This window comes from Triticum aestivum, chromosome 7A, assembly GCF_018294505.1.
Source record: "Triticum aestivum cultivar Chinese Spring chromosome 7A, IWGSC CS RefSeq v2.1, whole genome shotgun sequence".
In the NCBI taxonomy this organism is placed as follows: Eukaryota; Viridiplantae; Streptophyta; class Magnoliopsida; order Poales; family Poaceae; genus Triticum; species Triticum aestivum.
Genome location: NC_057812.1, coordinates 113204007 through 113224686, shown reverse-complemented (window position 1 = coordinate 113224686; position 20680 = coordinate 113204007).

Genomic DNA, 20680 nt, shown 5'->3' with positions numbered 1-20680 from the left:
GTCCAAGTGAAAGGCAATTATGATGATATATGATGGACTGACTGAGATGAGAAAAGCTGGTATGAACTCAACCTATTTTGTTTTTGTAAATATGGTTAGTTCATCATTCCTGATTTAGCCTATTATGAATATTTATGTTCATGGTGGATTATATCCTACTCATGCTTGCATTCGATGTTGATTAATTTTAATGCATGTTCATGACTGTTGTCGCTCTCTAGCTGGTCGCTTCCCAGTCTTTTGCTAGCATTCACTTGTACTAAGCGGGAGTACTGCTTGTGCATCCAATCCCTTAAACCCCAAAGTTATTCCACATGAGTCCACTATACCTACCTATATACGGTATCAACCTGCCGTTCCAAGTAAATTTGTATGTGCCAAACTCTAAACCTTCAAATAAATATCCTTTTTTGTATGCTCGAATAGCTCATGTATCAACTAGGGTTTTCTGTATCTTCCATGTTAGGCGGGTTATTCTCAAGAGGAGTGGACTCCGCTCCTCACTCACGAGATAAATGGCTGGTCACCGGGATGCCCAGTCCCATGCTTTATGCAAACTAAATCAAAATAATTGCAAACAAAACTCCCCCTGGGACTCCTGTTAGTTGGAGGCACTCGTTGTTTCGAGCAAGCCATGGATTGATGCTTGTTGGTGGAAGGGGGAGTATAGACTTTACCATTCTATTTGGGAACCGCCTATAATATGTGTAGCATGGAAGATATCGCCATCTCTTGGTTGTTATGTTGACAATGAAAGTATACCTCTCAAAATATTATTCACCTCTATTTCAAAACCGAGCTCTGGCACCTCTACAAATCCTCGCTTCCCTCTGCGAAGGGCCTATCTATTTACTTTTATGCTGAGTCATCGTCCTCTTATTAAAAAGCACCAGTTGGAGAGCACCGCTGTCATTTGCATTCATTACTATTAGTTTACATTGAGTATGACTTAACTGGATCTCTTTTACCATGAATTACAATGTCTAGTCAGTCCTTGGTCTTTAAAGGTGCTCTGCATTTATGTTTTGGGGTCTCGGAAAGGGCTAGCGAGGTACCACCTTGTTGTATCATATTATGATTGTTTTGAGAAAGTGTTGTCATCCGAGATTTATTATTATGGCTCGCTAGTTGATTATGCTATTGATATGAATAAACTTGAGACCTATGCGTTATTGTGAAAGTGGTTAGTTATAATCTTTGCTGAAAACTTGAATGCTGGCTTTACATATTTACAACAACAAGAGCAAACAGAGTTTGTAAAAGTTTTTCTTTATCACTTTCAGTTTGTCAACTGAATTGCTTGAAGACAAGCAAAGATTTAAGCTTGGGGGAGTTGATACGTCTCCGTCGTATCTACTTTTCCAAACACTCTTGCCCTTGTTTTGGACTCTAACTTGCATGATTTGAATGGAACTAACCCGGACTGACGCTGTTTTCAGCAGAATTACCATGGTGTTATTTATGTGCAGAAACAAACATTCTCGGAATGACCTGAAACTTCACAGAGCCACTTTTCAGAAAATATGAAAAATACCTGCAAAAGATGAAGGCCAAGGGGGCCACCACCTCTCCACGAGGGTGGGGGCGTGCCTTGTTGGAAATATGCCCTAGAGGCAATAATAAAATGGTTATTATTCTATTTCTTTGTTCATGATAATTGTCTATTGTTCATGCTATAATTGTGTTATCCGGAAATCGTAATACATGTGTGAATACATAGACCACAACACGTCCCTAGTGAGCCTCTAGTTGACTAGCTCGTTGATCAAAAGATAGTCATGGTTTCCTGAGTATGGACATTAGATGTCATTTATAACGGGATCACATCATTAGGAGAATGATGTGATGGACAAGAACCAATCCTAAGCTTAGCTCAAAGATCGTGTAGTTCGTTTGCTGTAGCTTTTCTGAATGTCAAGTATCATTTCCTTAGACCATGACATTGTGCAACTCCCGAATACAGTAGGAGTGCCTTGGGTGTGCCAAACGTCACAACGTAACTGGGTGACTATAAAGGTACATTACAGGTATCTCCGAAAGTGTCTGCTGGGTTGACAAGAATCGAGACTGGGATTTGTCACTCCGTATGACGGAGAGGTATCTCTGGGCCCACTCAGTAATGCATCATCATAATGAGCTCAATGTGATCAAGTGGTTGATCACTGGATCATGCATTACGGTACGAGTAAAGTGACTTGCCGGTAACGAGACTGAACAAGGTATTTGGATACCGACGATCGAGTCTCGGGCAAGTAATGTACCGATTGACAAAGGGAATTGTATAGGGATTGACTGAATCCTTGACATCGTGGTTCATCCGATGAGATCATCGTGGAGCATGTGGGAGCCAACATGGGTATCCAGATCCCACTGTTGGTTATTGACCGGAGAGTCGTCTTGGTCATGTCTGCATGTCTCCCGAACCCATAGGGTCTACACACTTCAGGTTTGGTGACGCTAGGGTTGTTAGGAAGACTTGTATGTGATTACCGAATGTTGTTAGGAGTCTTGGATGAGATCCCGGATGTCATGAGGAGTTCCGGAATGGTCCGGAGGTAAAGATTTATATATGGGAAGTTGTCATACGGTCGCCGGAAAGGTTCGGGGGCATATCGGTATTGTACCGGGGCCACCAGAGGGGTTCCAGGGGTCCACCGGGAGGGGCCACCTCTTCCGGAGGGCCTTATGGGCTGTATGGAGAAGGGAACCAGCCCAAGTGGGCTGGGGCGCCACACCCCCATAGGGCCCATGCACCTAGGGTTTGGGGGAAACCCTAAGGGCGGCGCCCCCTTGCTTGGGGGGCAAGCCCCCCCTCCCCTGGGCCGCCGCCCCCGCCCCCCTCTAGATCTCGTCTAGAGGGGGCCGGCCCCCTTCCCCCTTCCCCTATAAATAGAGGGGTGAGGGGAGGGCTGCACACAACATCCAAGGCGCAGCCCCTCCCCTCCCCAACACCTCTCCTCCTCCATAAGAGCTTGGCAAAGCCGTGCCGGAGTACTGCAGCTTCATCACCACCACGCCGTCGTGCTGCTGTTGGAGCCCTTTTCCTCAACCTCTCCCTCCTCCTTGCTGGATCAAGGCGCGGGTGACATCCTTGCTCCGTACGTGTGTTGAACACGGAGGTGCCGTCCGTTCGGCGCTAGGATCTTCGGTGGTTTGGATCACGACGAGTACGACTCCATCAACCCCGTTCTCTTGAACGCTTCCGCTCGTGATCTACAATGGTATGTAGATGCACTCCTCTCTCCCTCGTTGCTAGATGACTCCATAGATTGATCTTGGTGATGCGTAGAAAATTTTAAAATTCTGCTACGTTCCCCAACAGTGGCATCATGAGCTAGGTATATGCGTAGTTACTATGCACGAGTAGAACACAAAGCAGTTGTGGGCGTCGATATTGTCAATTTGCTTGCCGTTACTACTCTTATCTTGATTCGGCGGCATCGTGGGATGAGGCGGCCCGGACCAACCTTACACGTACGCTTACGTGAGACCGGTTCCACCGACTGACATGCACTAGTTGCATAAGGTGGCTGACGGGTGTCTGTCTCTCCCACTTTAGTTGGATCGGATTCGATGAACAGGGTCCTTATGAAGGGTAAATAGAAATTGGCAATTCACGTTGTGGTTTTGGCATAGGTAAGAAACGTTCTTGCTAGAAACCTATAGCAGCCACGTAAAAACTTGCAACAACAATTAGAGGACGTCTAACTTGTTTTTGCAGCAAGTGTTTTGTGATGTGATATGGCCAAAGGATGTGGTGAATGATATATGTGATGTATGAGATCATCATGTTCTTGTAATAGGAATCACGACTTGCATGTCAATAAGTATGACAACCGGCAGGATCCATAGGAGTTGTCTTTATTTATTTATGACCTGCGTGTCAACATAAACGTCATGTAATTACTTTACTTTATTGCTAAAGAGTTAGCCATAGTAGTAGAAGTAATAGATGACGAGACAACTTCAAGAAGACACGATGATGGAGATCATGATGATGGAGATCATGGTGTCATGCTGGTGACAATGATGATCATGGAGCCCCGAAGATGGAGATCAAAAGGAGCAAATGATATTGGCCATATCATGTCACTATTTGATTGCATGTGATGTTTATCATGTTTTACATCTTATTTGCTTAGAACGACGGTAGCTTAAATAAGATGATCCCTCGCAATAATTTCAAGAAAGTCTTCCCCCTAACTGTGCACCATTGCGAAGGTTCGTTGTTTCAAAGCACCACGTGATGATCGGGTGTGATAGATTCTAACGTTCGAATACAACGGGTGTAAGCCAGATTTACACACGCAATACACTTAGGTTGACTTGACGAGCCTAGCATGTACAAACATGGCCTCGGAACACGGAAGACCAAAAGGTCGAGCATGAGTCGTATAGAAGATACGATCAACACGAAGATGTTCACCGATGTTGGCTAGTCCGTCTCACGTGATGATCGGACACGGCCATGTTTCACTTAGATGACTGGAGGGATGTCTATCTGAGTGGGAGTTCATTGACTAATTTGATTAGATGAACTTAATTATCATGAACTTAGTCTAAAATCTTTACAATATGTCTTGTAGATCAAATGGCCCATGTTGTCCTCAACTTCAACGCGTTCCTAGAGAAAACCAAGCTGAAAGACGATGGCAGCAACTATACGGACTGGGTCCGGAACCTGAGGATCATCCTCATAGCTGCCGAGAAAGATTATGTCCTAGAAGCACCACTAGGTGACGCAACCGTCCCACAGAACCAAGACGTTATGAACGCTTGGCAGTCACGTGCTAATGATTACTCCCTCGTTCAGTGCGGCATGCTTTACAGCTTAGAACCGGGGCTCCAAAAGCGTTTTGAGAGACACGGAGCATATGAGATGTTCGAAGAGCTGAAAATGGTTTTTCAAGCTCATGCCCGGGTTGAGAGATATGAAGTCTCCGACAAGTTCTTCAGCTGTAAGATGGAGGGAAATAGTTCTGTCAGTGAGCACATACTCAAAATGTCTGGGTTGCATAACCGCTTGACTCAGCTTGGAGTTAATCTCCCAGATGACGCGGTCATTGACAAAATCCTTCAGTCGCTTCCACCGAGCTACAAGAGCTTTGTGATGAACTTCAATATGCAGGGGATTGAAAAGACCATTCCTGAGGTATATTCAATGCTGAAATCAGCAGACGTAGAAGTCAAAAAGGAACATCAAGTGTTGATGGTGAATAAAACCACTAAGTTCAAGAAAGGCAAGGGTAAGAAGAACTTCAAGAAGGACGACAAGGGAGTTGCCGCGCCCGGTAAGCAAGCTGACAAGAAGAAGCCAAAGAATGGACCCAAGCCCGAGATTGAGTGTTTTTATTGCAAGGGAAGTGGTCACTGGAAGTGTAACTGCCCCAAATACTTAGCGGACAAGAAGGTCGGCAACACGAAAGGTATATGTGATATACATGTAATTGATGTGTACCTTACCAGTACTCGTAGTAGCTCCTGGGTATTTGATACCGGTGCGGTTGCTCACATTTGTAACTCAAAGCAGGAGCAGTGGAATAAGCGGAGACTGGCGAAGGACGAGGTGACGATGCACGTCGGGAATGGTTCCAAGGTCAATGTGATCGCCGTCGGCACGCTGCCTCTACATTTACCTACGGGATTAGTTGTAAACCTCAATAATTGTTATTTAGTGCCAGCTTTGAGCATGAACATTGTATCAGGATCTCGTTTAATTCGAGATGGCTAATCATTTAAATCCGAGAATAATGGTTGTTCTATTTATATGAGAGATATGTTTTATGGTCGTGCTCCGATGGTGAATGGTTTATTCTTAATGAATCTCGAGCGTAATGCTACACATATTCATACTGTGAATACCAAAAGATGTAAGGTTGATAATGATAGTCCCACATACTTGTGGCACTGCCGCCTTGGTCACATAGGTGTCAAACGCATGAAGAAGCTCCATGCAGATGGACTTTTAGAGTCTCTTGATTACGAATCATTTGACACGTGCGAACCATGCCTCATAGGTAAAATGACCAAGACTCCGTTCTCAGGAACAATGGAGCGAGCAACCAACTTACTGGAAATCATACATACTGATGTGTGCGGTCCAATGAGTGTTGAGGCTCGCGGTGGCTATCGTTATGTTCTCACCCTCACTGATGACTTGAGTAGATATGGGTATGTCTACTTAATGAAACACAAGTCTGAGACCTTTGAAAAGTTCAAGGAATTCCAGAGTGTGGTTGAGAATCAACATGACAAGAAAATCAAGTTCTTGCGATCAGATCGTGGGGGAGAATACTTGAGTCACGAATTTGGCACACACTTAAGAAAATGTGGAATAGTTTCACAACTCACGCCGCCTGGAACACCACAGCGTAATGGTGTGTCCGAACGTCGTAATCGCACTCTATTGGATATGGTGAGATCTATGATGTCTCTTACTGATTTATCGCTGTCATTTTGGGGCTATGCTTTAGAGACTGCCGCATTCACTTTAAATAGGGCTCCGTCGAAATCCGTTGAGACAACACCGTATGAATTATGGTTTGGGAAGAAACCTAAGCTGTCGTTTCTAAAAGTTTGGGGATGCGATGCTTATGTCAAGAAACTTCAACCTGAAAAGCTCGAACCCAAGTCAGAAAAATGCGTCTTCATAGGATACCCTAAAGAAACTGTTGGGTATACCTTCTACCTCAGATCCGAAGGCAAGATCTTTGTTGCCAAGAATGGGTCCTTTCTAGAGAAAGAGTCTCTCTTGAAAGAAATAAGTGGGAGGAAAGTAGAACTTGATGAAGTATTGCCTCTTGAACCGGTAAGTGGCGCAGCTCAAGAAAATGTTCCTGAGGTGCCTGCACCGACTAGAGAGGAAGTTAATGATGATGATCATGAAACTTCAGATCAAGTTATTACTGAACTTCGTAGGTCCACGAGGACACGTTCCGCACCAGAGTCGTACGGCAAGCCTGTCTTGGAAATCATGTTGTTAGAGAACGGTGAACCTTCGAACTATGAAGAAGCGATGGTGGGCCCGGATTCCGACAAATGGCTGGAAGCCATGAAATCTGAGATAGGATCCATGTATGAAAATGAAGTATGGACTTTGACTGACTTGCCCGATGATCGACGAGCCATGGAAAATAAATGGATCTTTAAGAAGAAGACAGACGCGGATGGTAATGTGACCATCTATAAAGCTCGGCTTGTCGCTAAGGGTTATCGACAAGTTCAAGGGGTTGACTACAATGAGACTTTCTCACCCGTAGCGAAGCTGAAGTCCGTCCGAATCATGTTAGCAATTGCCGCATTCTATGATTATGAGATATGGCAAATGGACGTCAAGGAGGCATTCCTTAAGGAAGAACTGTATATGATGCAGCCGGAAGGTTTTGTCGATCCAAAGAATGCTGACAAGGTGTGCAAGCTCCAACGCTCGATTTATGGGCTGGTGCAAGCATCTCAGAGTTGGAACATTCGTTTTGATGAGATGATCAAAGCGTTTGGGTTTATGCAGACTTATGGAGAAGCCTGCATTTACAAGAAAGTGAGTGGGAGCTCTGTAGCATTTCTCATATTGTATGTCGATGACATACTGTTGATGGGAAATGATATAGAATTCTTGGAAAGCATAAATGCCTACTTGAACAAGTGTTTTTCAATGAAGGACCTTGGAGAAGCTGCTTATATATTAGGCATCAAGATCTATAGAGATAGATCGAGACGCCTCATTGGTCTTTCACAAAGTACGTACCTTGACAAGATACTGAAGAAGTTCAAAATGGATCAGTCAAAGAAGGGGTTCTTGCCTGTATTGCAAGGTACGAGATTGAGCACAGCTCAATGCCCGACCACGGCAGAAGATAGAGAAAAGATGAGTGTCGTCCCCTATGCCTCGGCCGTAGGGTCTATCATGTATGCTATGCTGTGTGCCAGACCTAATGTAAACCTTGCCGTAAGTTTGGTAGGAAGGTACCAAAGTAATACCGGCATGGAACACTGGACAACGGTCAAGAATATCCTGAAGTACCTGAAAAGGACCAAGGAAATGTTTCTCGTTTATGGAGGTGACGAAGAGCTCGTCATAAAGGGTTACATCGATGCTAGCTTCGACACAGATCTGGATGACTCTAAGTCACAAACCGGATACGTGTATATTTTGAATGGTGGGGCAGTAAGCTGGTGTAGTTGCAAGCAAAGCGTTGTGGCGGGATCTACATGTGAAGCGGAGTACATGGCAGCCTCGGAGGCAGCACAAGAAGTAGTCTGGGTGAAGGAGTTCATTACCGACCTAGGAGTCATACCCAATGCGTCGGGCCCGATGACTCTCTTCTGTGACAACACTGGAGCTATTTCCCTTGCCAAGGAGCCCAGGTTTCACAGGAAGACCAGGCATATCAAGCGTCACTTCAACTCCATTCATGAAAGTGTTCAAAATGGAGACATAGAGATTTGTAAAGTACATACGGACCTGAATGTAGTAGAACCGTTGACTAAACCTCTCCCTAGAGCAAAACATGATCAACACCAGAACTGCATGGGTGTTCGATTCATCACAATGTAACTAGAATATTGACTCTAGTGCAAGTGGGAGACTGTTGGAAATATGCCCTAGAGGCAATAATAAAATGGTTATTATTATATTTCTTTGTTCATGATAATTGTCTATTGTTCATTCTATAATTGTGTTATCCGGAAATTGTAATACATGTGTGAATACATAGACCACAACACGTCCCTAGTGAGCCTCTAGTTGACTAGCTCGTTGATCAAAATATAGTCATGGTTTCCTGACTATGGACATTAGATGTCATTGATAACGGGATCACATCATTAGGAGAATGATGTGATGGACAAGACCCAATCCTAAGCTTAGCTCAAAGATCGTGTAGTTCATTTGCTGTAGCTTTTCTGAATGTCAAGTATCATTTCCTTAGACCATGAGATTGTGCAACTCCCGGATACAGTAGGAGTGCCTTGGGTGTGCCAAACATCACAACGTAACTGGGTGACTATAAAGGTACATTACAGGTATCTCCGAAAGTGTCTGTTGGGTTGGCACGAATCAAGACTGGGATTTGTCACTCCGTATGACGGAGAGGTATCTCTGGTCCCACTCAGTAATGCATCATCATAATGAGCTCAATGTGATCAAGTGGTTGATCATGGGATCATGAATTACGGTACGAGTAAAGTGACTTGCCGGTAATGAGACTAAACAAGGTATTGGGATACCGACGATCGAGTCTCGGGCAAGTAATGTATCGATTGACAAAGGGAATTGTATACCGGATTGATTGAATCCTCGACATCGTGGTTCATCCGATGAGATCATCGTGGAGCATGTGGGAGCCAACATGGGTATCCAGATCCCACTGTTGGTTATTGACCGGAGAGTCGTCTCGGTCATGTCTGCATGTCTCCCGAACTCGTAGGGTCTACACACTTAAGGTTTGGTGACACTAGGGTTGTTAGGAAGACTTGTATGTGATTACCGAATGTTGTTCGGAGTCCCGAATGAGATCCCGGATGTCACGAGGAGTTCCGGAATGGTCCGCAGGTAAAGATTTATATATGGGAAGTTGTCATACGGTCACCGGAAAGGTTCGGGGGCATATCGGTATTGTACCGGGGCCACCGGAGGGGTTCCGGGGGTCCACCGGGAGGGGCCACCTCTTTCGGAGGGCCTTATGGGCTGTATGTAGAAGGGAACCAGCCCAAGTGGGCTGGGGCGCCACACCCCCCTAGGGCCCATGCGCCTAGGGTTTGCGGGAAACCCTAAGGGGGGCGCCCCCTTGCTTGGGTGGCAAGCCCCCCTCCCCTTGGCCGCCGCCCCCCCTCTAGATCTCATCTAGAGGGGGCCGGCCCCCTTCCCCCTTCCCCTATAAATAGAGGGGTGAGGGGAGGGATGCACACAACATCCAAGGCGCAGCCCCTCCCCTCCCCAACACCTCTCCTCCTCCATAAGAGCTTGGCGAAGCCCTGCCAGAGTACTGCAGCTTCACCACCACCACGCCATCGTGCTGTTGTTGGATCCCTCTTCCTCAACCTCTCCCTCCTCCTTACTGGATCAAGGCGCGGGAGACGTCCTCGCTCCGTACGTGTGTTGAACACGGAGGTGCCGTCCGTTCAGCGCTAGGATCTTTGGTGATTTGGATCACGACGAGTACGACTCCATCAACCCCGTTCTCTTGAACACTTCCGCTCGTGATCTACAAGGGTATGTAGATGCACTCCTCTCTCCCTAGTTGCTAGATGACTCCATATATTGATCTTGGTGGTGCGTAGAAAATTTTAAAATTCTGCTACGTTCCCCAACACACCTGCCCCCCTAGGGCGCGCCCCCCTACCTCGTGGGCCTCTTGTTGCCTCTCCGACTCCAACTCCATATATATTATGTTTCGGGGAGAGACAAATGAGAGAGAATAAATCATCGTGTTTTACGATACGGAGCCGTTGCCAAGCCCTAAAACCTCTCGGGAGGGCTGATCTGGAGTCAGTTCGGGGCTCTGGAGAGGGGAATCCGTCGCCATCGTCATCATCAACCATCCTCCATCACCAATTTCATGATGCTCACTGCCATGCGTGAGTAATTCCATCGTAGGCTTGCTGAACGGTGATGGGTTGGATGGGATCTATCATGTAATCAGGTTTGTTTTGTTAGGGTTTGATCCCTAGTATCCACTATGTTCTGAGATTGATGTTGCTATGACTTTGCTATGCTTAATGCTTCTCACTAGGGCCCGAGTGCCATGACTTCAGATCTGAACCTATTATGTTTTCATCAATATATGAGTGTTCTTGATCCTATCTTGCAAGTCTATAGTCACCTATTATGTGTTATGACCCGTTAACCCCGAAGTGACAATAATCGGGATACTTACCGGTGATGACCGTAGTTTGAGGAGTTCATGTATTCACTATGTGTTAATGCTTTGTTTCGGTACTCTATTAAAAGGAGGCCTTAATATCCCTTAGTTTCCATAAGGACCCCGCTGCCACGGGAGGGTAGGACAAAAGATGGCATGCAAGTTCTTTTCCATAAGCACGTATGACTATGTTCGGAATACATGCCTACATTATATCAATGAACTGGAGCTAGTTCTGTGTCACCCTAGGTTATGACTGTTACATGATGAACCGCACCTGGCATAATTCTATATCACTGATCCATTGCCTACGAGCTTTCAATATATTGTTCTTCGCTTATTTACTTTCCCGTTGCTATTGCTATCATCACTACAAAATACCAAAAACATTACTTTTACTACTGTTACCTTTTGCTACCGTTACCACTACTATCATATTACTTTGCTACTAAACACTTTGCTGCAGATATTAAGTTTCCAGGTGTGGTTGAATTGACAACTCAGCTGCTAATACTTGAGAATATTCTTTGGCTCCCCATGTGTCGAATCAATAAATTTGGGTTGAATACTCTTCCCTCGAAAACTGTTGCGATCCCCTATACTTGTGGGTTATCAGGCTGTCTGTATCCTCCATGCTAGGCGGTTTATTCTCAAGAGGAGTGGACTCCGCTTCTCACTCACGAGAAAATGGCTGATCACCGGGATGTCCAGTCCCATGCTCAAACCAAATCAAAATAATTGCAAAAAAAACTCCCCTAGGATTGTTGTTAGTTGGAGGCACCCGTTGTTTCGGGCAAGCCATGGATTGATGCTTGTTGGTGGTGGCGGCACAAACTTTACCATTCTACTTGGGAACCGCCTATAAGAGCATCTCCAGCCGTTGGCCTCCCCAGGAGGAATTTTTCTCGCCGCCTGGGGGGATGCCAGCGAGAATTTTACTTCGGGGCTCAAATCTCTTCCAGTCGTTGCCCCCACCCCCCAGGCAGACCACAGAGTCACCACAGGAGCCCGTGGCCTGGCCGCTGCTACTCGCGCCTGCTGGTCGCACTTGGCGATCAGTCGGAGGAGCGCCCCGTCCAGGAACTCGCCGAGGCAGACGGAGCAGTCGGCGGCGCCGCCCCGCGTCCGGCTCCTGCCACACCCGTCCAGGAACTATGCCTCAGGCCCCAACCACGATCGCACGGCCGCCCGTGCTTCTTTTTGAAGCGGCGCGGCTACGGCGACCGGAAGGACGTCCGGCCACAGCAAGAACTGCCGCCGCACGTGAGAAGACCGGCTAGATCCGGAAGCCACCCGAGTCGGCGTGCCCCACCTCCGGCCGCTCCGCGCTGCTCCACCTCTGCCTCGGCCACGTCCGCTCCTCCTCCGCCCCGGCCTTGCCTGCTCCGGCCTTGCCAGCCCCGGCCTCGCCCGTCCCAGCCTTGCCTGCTCCGTCCATGGCCCCGCCTCGCCAGCTCTGGCCAGCGCTTGCCCCGGCCTCGCCAGCCCGGCCACTCACGGCGAGCTCCGGCCTTGCCCGCCCATAGTACATGGCGAGTAGAAGTCGCTGGGGAGAGAGGGAGTGTGGGCTTGGAGAGGAGAGAGGGAGTGTGATGCACATGGGTGGGCCTGGAGAAGAGAAAGGGAGGAGAGAAAGGCTGGAAAGTGGGGCAGCCCCTGCAAAAAGCTAATGCCAGCGTCCCCAGCTGCCCCTCGGCAGGCTGGGTGCGGGGTGGGTGTGCCAGCGCTAACTTTTGCAAAATCCAGCGCAAAATGATGTCTTGGGGGGCTGGCTGGGACATTTTTACCCGCCGATGCTAAAAAAAGGTGCCTGGGGGCATCCTGGGGGCCCTAGTGGAGATGCTCTAATGTGTGTAGCATGGAAGAGATTGAGATCTCTCGGTTGTTATATTGACAATGAAAGTATACCGCTCAAAATATTATTCAGCTCTATTTCAAAATCAAGCTCTGGTACCTCTACAAATCCCTGCTTCCCTCTGCGAAGGGCCTATCTATTTACTTTTATCTTGAGTCATCATCCTCTTATTAAAATGCACCAATTGGAGAGCACCGCTGTCATTTGCATGTATTATCGTTAGTTTACATTGCGTATGACTTGACTGGATCTCTTTTATAATAAATTACAATGTCTAGTCAGTCCTTGATCTTTAAAGGTGCTCTGCATTTATGTTTTGCGGTCTCAGAAAGGGCTAGCGAGATACCATCTTGTTATATCACATTATGATTGTTTTGAGAAAGTGTTGTCATCCAAGATTTGTTATTATTTCTCGCTAGTTGATTATGCCATTGATATGAGTAAACATGAGACCTAAATGTTATTATGAATATGGTTAGTTCATAATCTTTGCTGAAAACTTGAATGTTGGCTTTACATATTTACAACAACAAGAGCAAAAGAGTTTGTAAAAGTTTTTCTTTGTCACTTTCTGTTTGTCAACTGAATTGCTTGAGGACAAGCAGAGGTTTAAGCTTGGGGGAGTTGATACGTCTCCAACGTATCTACTTTTCCAAACATTTTTGCCCTTTTTTGGACTCTAACTTGCATGATTTGAATGGAAGTAACCCGGACTGACGCTGTTTTCAGCAGAATTGCCATGGTGTTATTTTTGTGCAGAAATAAAAGTTCTCGGAATGACCTGAAAATCAATGGAGATTATTTTTGGAATATATAAAAAATACTAGTGCAAGAATCAACGTCAGGGGGCCCACACCCTGTCCACGAGGGTGGGGGGCACGCCTACCCCCCTGGGCGCACCACCCTGCCTTTGGGCCGCCTGACGCTCCATCGACCTCAACTTCAAGTCCATATATTCGTGTCCAGTGAGAAAAAAATCAGGGAGAAGGATTCATCACGTTTTATGATACGAAGCTGCCGCCAAGCCCTAAACTCTCTCGGGAGGGCTGATCTGGAGTCTGTTCGGGGCTCCGGAGAGGGGAATCCATCGCCATCGTCATCATCAACCTTCCTCCATCACCAATTTCATGATGCTCACCGCCATGCATGAGTAATTCCATCGTAGGCTTGCTGGATGGTGATGAGTTGGATGAGATTTATCATGTAGTCGAGTTAGTTTTGTTAGCATTTGATCCCTAGTATCCACTATGTTCTGAGATTGATGTTGCTATGACTTTGCTATGCTTAATGCTTGTCACTAGGGCCTGAGTGCCATGATTTCAGATCTGAACCTATTATGTTTTCATGAATATATGTGAGTTCTTGATCCTATCTTGCAAGTCTATAGTCACCTATTATGTGTTATGATCCATTAACCCAGAAGTGACAATAATTGGGATACTTACCGGTGATGACCGTAGTTTGAGGAGTTCATGTATTCACTATGTGTTAATGCTTTGGTCCGGTACTCTATTAAAAAGAGGCCTTAATATCCCTTAGTTTCCAATAGGACACCGCTGCCATGGGAGGGTAGGATAAAAGATGTCATGCAAGTTCTTTTCCATGAGCACGTATGACTATATTCGGAATACATGCCTACATTACATTGATGAACTGGAGCTAATTCTGTGCCACCCTATGTTATAACTGTTGCATGATTGATCGCATCCGACATAATTATCCATCACTGGTCCATTTCCTACGAGCTTTTCATATATTGTTCTTCGCTTATTTACTTTTCCGTTGCTACTGTTACAATCACTATAAAACCAAAACTGCTACTGTTACTTTTGCCACCGTTACCACTACTATCATATTACTTTGCTACTAAATACCTTGCTGCAGATATTAAGTTATCCAGGTGTGGTTGAATTGACAACTCAACTGCTAATACTTGAGAATATCCTTTGTCTCCCCTTGTGTCGAATCAATAAATTTGGGTTGAATACTCTACCCTCGAAAACTATTGCGGTCCCCTATACTTGTGGGTTATCAGGACCTAATATGACAGATTTTATTGCTTGGAGTTATACGAAAAATTGTGTGTTTTTGATACGGTATGCTTACTCCGTGGAGTGGAACTTTTAGTATGGGAGCAAACTAAAATATTCCAACGGGATGGGACAGAGCACACCTAACCCTATATGGTGTCAGATATGGAAGTTATCTTGTCCAACTAAAGTAAAAAAATTATGGCGGACACTACATGGTACTCTCCCATGTCGGGAAACACTCACTAATAGACACATGAAGGTCTCGCCCTCTTGTCCTACATGCTCTCAGGGTGTAGAAGATACGAAGCACTTGCTTTTCCTATGTAGAAAAGCGAAGGAGGTTTGGAAATGCTAGGTTTGTATATGATTATTGAGAGAGCTTGTGAGATTGATCGTGCTGGGAGGCAATACTGGAATACTTATTACTCCTTCCAGATCAAGATCTGCACATTATGGGGTATGAAAATGTTCGAGAAATGATAGCTATCTCTGCTTGGTATCTATGGTGGGAAAGACGAAAATTAGTGCACAAGGAATTCACTCAAAATGCGACTCTGATCTCAATGGGGATCATAGCTCTTACATATAATTTTGTAAATGCATCATCTTCAAATGCGTCCATGAAAAAGGGGGGTTGGCAATGTCCTCCTATGGGCTTTGTGAAACTCAATGTTGATGCCTCTTTTGACCATGACTTGCTGGAGGGTACGATGGGGGCAGTATTGAGAGATGACAAAGGTAGGTTTATTGCAGGAGGGAATGTAAAGATAGACTACTGCATGAATGTTCTCATGGCGGGTGTAATCGCCTAATCATCAACTCTAACAATCTGGAGGTGATTGAGACCATGCAGAACGGAGGACAGTCAACGGGAGCGGCGGCGGCAATCTTCAATGACTGCTATCACTATGCTTGTGATTTTACCATGACTAAAGTTGAACATTATAATAGAGAGGCAAATAACTTAGCACATGAACCTGCTAGATTAGCTAGATTTTTTTCGACTTCGGATTGGTTTGAGGAGCCTATTAGTTCTGATAGGGCTTTCAAAGCCCTTCACCATATAACTTAATACCATGATGAGTCGGTGATGAAGGTGCCAGGGTGCTCTACTCTCTTGTCAGGTGCATACATGATGTTGCGACTGCGTGGAATTTTGGTAAACATCCGTCTGAGTGTGGTTATGGTGACTACATGCGATCCCAATCTGAGAGGGAGCACCCTTTCTCTTGGCCACCCTATCTATGTCTCCACTCCCACTCTATGCTACTGCCCTTGTGGCTATCGCTATCATTGGCCTAAAAGTATTCATGAAACCTCTCATTCCTAACTATACGCCCAGCGTAACTCATCCAGCAATGCAAAAGAGTGGGAGAAATAGAGTGTGTCTCATTCCTGGCTCGATGTGTAGTTGTGTAGGAGGAATGTTGTGAAACAATTTATAACCTATAGGTAGAAGCAAACGTGGTGGGTGGAATGCAATATGAAATTCAAGTCATCAATAAAAGATACGCATAGAATAACATGAGATTTGATATTACCCTGAGGACTGACTAGTATAATTATGACCACATGGGGTGAGAACAAAGGCCCAGGTTACTTTGACTTCCAGGTCATAAAAATAATTTTTACATCGAGGAACATGATCTAATTTTAAAGTTCCTTCACTCAAGTTAGTCGGATCTTTTTCTTTTTTGCGAATCAATGAGATTTATTGATAAAAACAAATTAGGATTACAACCACCGTGGAGAGTTTTGGCGAGGAAGGAAGGGATACATTTTAGCGAAAGACATCTCGTCCCCGACTCACCCGCTTGTTTCGCACAATGGTGAGCCACTTCATTTGTAGCCTGATTAACAAAGCTCAGATGGAAACTGTTGAAGCTTCCCCTCATCTCATCAACTTCATGGAGAACTCTAACAAACAAAGAAATCAGCAGAGCGGTTAGCCACCCCTTTTTAGGAGTTTTCGCGTGGGCGTTTCTACTGGCCAATGATGAAATTTTTCTTTATTTCTTTTATTTTTAGGAAAGCTTGCCAGTGATAGAGTGTGGAACAGCAAACGGGAGACGGACCGTGTGCCCGGGGCAAACGGACGCCATGGAACGGCTACGAGAATGGACGTGCTGAGACCTTTTGGGGCAATTTTGCAGCATCCAGTTGTCATGAGATGACTTCTTTTTTTACAAAATGTACTGGTAGGACTTTCAATGCCCTCCATCGTGTGACTTGATACCGTGATGAATCAGTGATGAAGGTGTCGGGGTGCTCTACTCTCTCGTCCCGTGCATACATGATCTTACGGCCACAGGGGTTTTGGTTAACAGTCGTTCCATGGTGATCATGGTGACTACAATTGTCCCTCCTCCGTGAGGGAGCACGCTTTCTCTTTGCGCTCCTGTCTATGTCTCTACTCCCACTCCTTGCTACCATCCTTGTGGCTTTGGCTATCGTCGGGCTAAATGTTTTCATGAAACCTCTCATTCCTAACTATACACTTGGGCGTAGCTCATCGAGCAACGCAAAAGAGTGTGAGAGAGATATTGTGTCTCATTCCTGGCTCGGTGTATAGTTGTGCGGGACGAACATTTTGAAACAATGTATAGCTTAGAGATAGAAGCAAATGTGTTGGATGGAATGCATCATGAAATGCAACTCATCAATAAAGAGATACACATCAAATCACATGCGATTTGAGATTATCCCAGGAAGTGACAAGTATAAAGGCCATAGGATATGACGGTAGGGTATAAAGGCCTACCACCAAGACCCATGGTGGTAGCCACTTATCGAAGTCAACAACCGTGACGACGCTTGCACGTTGACTAGGTCTCTTCCACAATAGCCCATGGAGGCAGCATGCACTACCATACCGCCAAGGAGGACAGTGGTAGAAAAAAGCTAGATAGCAAAAATGTCCAAAATAGTGTCAAATCGCAGGAAGTTTTGCCCAAAGGTGAGAACAACAATTTTGGCGGGAGCATGCTAAGCTTTACCTCAATGTCTTGTGTGTCAGGAACCCCACTGTCTGCTTCAAAGAATTTGTATCGTCAGAGCATCGTCTCCAATTGATCCTGGGTCGATTACCCGAGTGACAAATCAATATTTCTATAATCCTTTCAGATTCTGGGGTCACCCTATACTCTGAAAATAGCAACCCCTTTCGACAGAGCCCCGTATAATATTTGTGTAATCATGGTTATATGTCCTAAAATAGAAGTCAAGTTTGGAAACTATTTATTTTCCTCATAATTATGTTTTTGGAAAATATACCTATTGTAATTTTCAAAAAATAACTTTGATCAAGTATATACACATTTATGTGTTAATTGAATATTTTCTTACTCTTGATTTCAGAAAAAATGTTGTTGTCCTAAAAAATAAACCATTTCTCAATTATGGATGTATATTCTTCCATTATGTATCCATATTTATACTAATATGCAATGAGCATTTTCTCAAAATTTCTAAATATTTCCCGAGAAAGCAGGAAAATTCTTGCAACACTTTTTTTCTAAAGTATGAACAATTTATTTAACATGGTACTAAAATATTTCCTGATATGTATGATCTTTTTCTTAGCATACGACAGTCATTTTGAAAGAGGATTACCAAAGAAAATTTTCTATCGACCTTTCGGGAAAATGATAAAATTTTGATTTTGATTTTTCCCATCCAAAATACCATGAAACTCATTCCTTGGCGAAAATTCTTATACGAACACAACGTAAGGTCAAGTTTGTTTTCCAAAAAGTTTCATACTTCCTCCGCTTCTTTTACTCAACACATAATATTTGTTGGAAGTCAAACTTCGTAAAATGCAACCAACTTTATAGGAAAAATATCAACTTTCACAATACAAAAACAATTTTATTATATGCATCATCAAATTACTTTTCATATTACTTGCCGATTGTTGGTATTAGGTTTTCGGGAACAGGGTTTAAAACATTGATTAAGACAAAGAAAAGTAAACAAGGGTGTTCACCAATTGGAGTACAAATATGCGACTTGGGTCCATAGGGGTCGAAAGGCTATGTACAATGAGGTATTTATTCATAAACAACTCGCAATCGAGGCTAGTCATAGTGGAGAGTAACATAGAAGTAATATCATAGATGATTGCATTTATTAGGTTGTAGATTCATTTTGCTTTGAATTGCATTACGTTATGGAAACATATTATGTCACTCCAAACACTTCTCTTCTCATTAACTATATGCTACATAATAAAACTTGTCTTGAAATGCACTATCACTAGTAGAAAACAGGGCTTTGGTTCGGCCAGAAAAGAGCATTAATCCCGGTTGCATTATGAACTGGGACTAATGTGAGCATTAGTCCCGGTTCAAGCGGCTAGGGCACCGTACAGGCATTAGTCCCGGTTCAAATGGGATCTTTAGTCCCGGTTGGTGCCACGAACCGGGACTAAAGGATGCGATGCCCATTAGTAACGGTTCGGGCATGATCCGGTACTAAAGGTTAGACCTTTAGTCCCGGTTTGAGCCACCAACCGGGACAAAATGGGGTTGAGGCATTAGTACCGGTTCGTGGCACCAACCGGTATGAGAGGTAGACCTTTAGTACCGGTTGGTGCCACGAACCGGTACTAATCGTGCAATTTTCAAATTCTGCCCCCCCCTGTGTATCGTCTTTTTAGTTTTGTAAAAAGCAAAAGAAAATGATAAAAACTTCAAAAGTTAAAATCCTTTGAGATGTAGTTATGTTACTACATCTACTAGTTAGAAAAATCTAAAAACTTAAATTTGGACATGTTTTGCAAAATGTGTAGGGAAAATGTAAAACGGCTATATCTTTTGCATACGATGTCAGGAAAAAACGTATAATATATCAAAATGTTCAACACGAAAATCCACATCCGATAGTTTCAAATCCGGTTCAAATGTGGTCAAACAATGGTCAAACTACTTGTTCAAGAAATATTAGTATTACTAAATAATTATTGTTTTTTAGAACGATAGTTTCAAATTCAAATAGTGAAATGTGTGACTTCATGCTCAAGCTAAACTCCTGAGAGTTAATAGGATTGACATCTTACTATTGTCAGGAAAACAACAAGTGCAGACTTGGAAACGAGGGAGAATAGAACCCGGAAGTTAAGCGTGCTCAGGCTGGGGTAGTGAGAGGATGGGTGACCGTCCGGAAAGTTAGATGATTTGGAATGATGAGGGGTGATTAGAGATTAGAGGTTAAATTGAGTAGTGATGAGGGGTGATTAGAGATTAGAGGTTAAAATACTTTAGAAAATTGAAAATTCGGGAAAAAATTCAATTTTTTTTCAAAAAAAGATCATAAAATTTCCTTTAGTACCGGTTGGTGTTACCAACCAGGACTAAAGGTGGACCTCCATGCAGCGGCCACGTGGAGGGCCTTTAGTCCCGGTTCATATAAGAACCGGGAGTAAATGGGGGGCCTTTAGTAACGACCCATTAGTCCCGGTTCCAGAACCGGGACTAAAGGCCCTTATGAACCGGGACAAATGGCCCTTTTTCTACTAGTGTATGTTACTACGTAAGTTACTTCCACTATGAAAAGCTTGACATCCTCTTCAGAGCATAGAAATGTGTCCAGATGGTTGGTACAGGGATAGAAGCATCTAATACATGAATTAATTTGAAATGAATTGCATAATATGCAGATAGTAAACTCTAAAAAAGGACCACACAGATAAATGTTGCTATACTAATATGGCAGGCCCATGTCACGAGGTATATAATAGGGTAGATCTAGGGGACACCTACTGCCCGGAGCGAAGAGGCATTTCTCCCGTGAAATGGCTACAACAATGCATGTGCTGAGACCTTTTGGGGCCGTTTTGCAGCGTCCAATTATCATGGTAGGACTTTGGAAGCCCTTCCCCAAGTTACATGATATTGTGATGATGGGGTGATGTAGGATCAAAAGTATGTCTA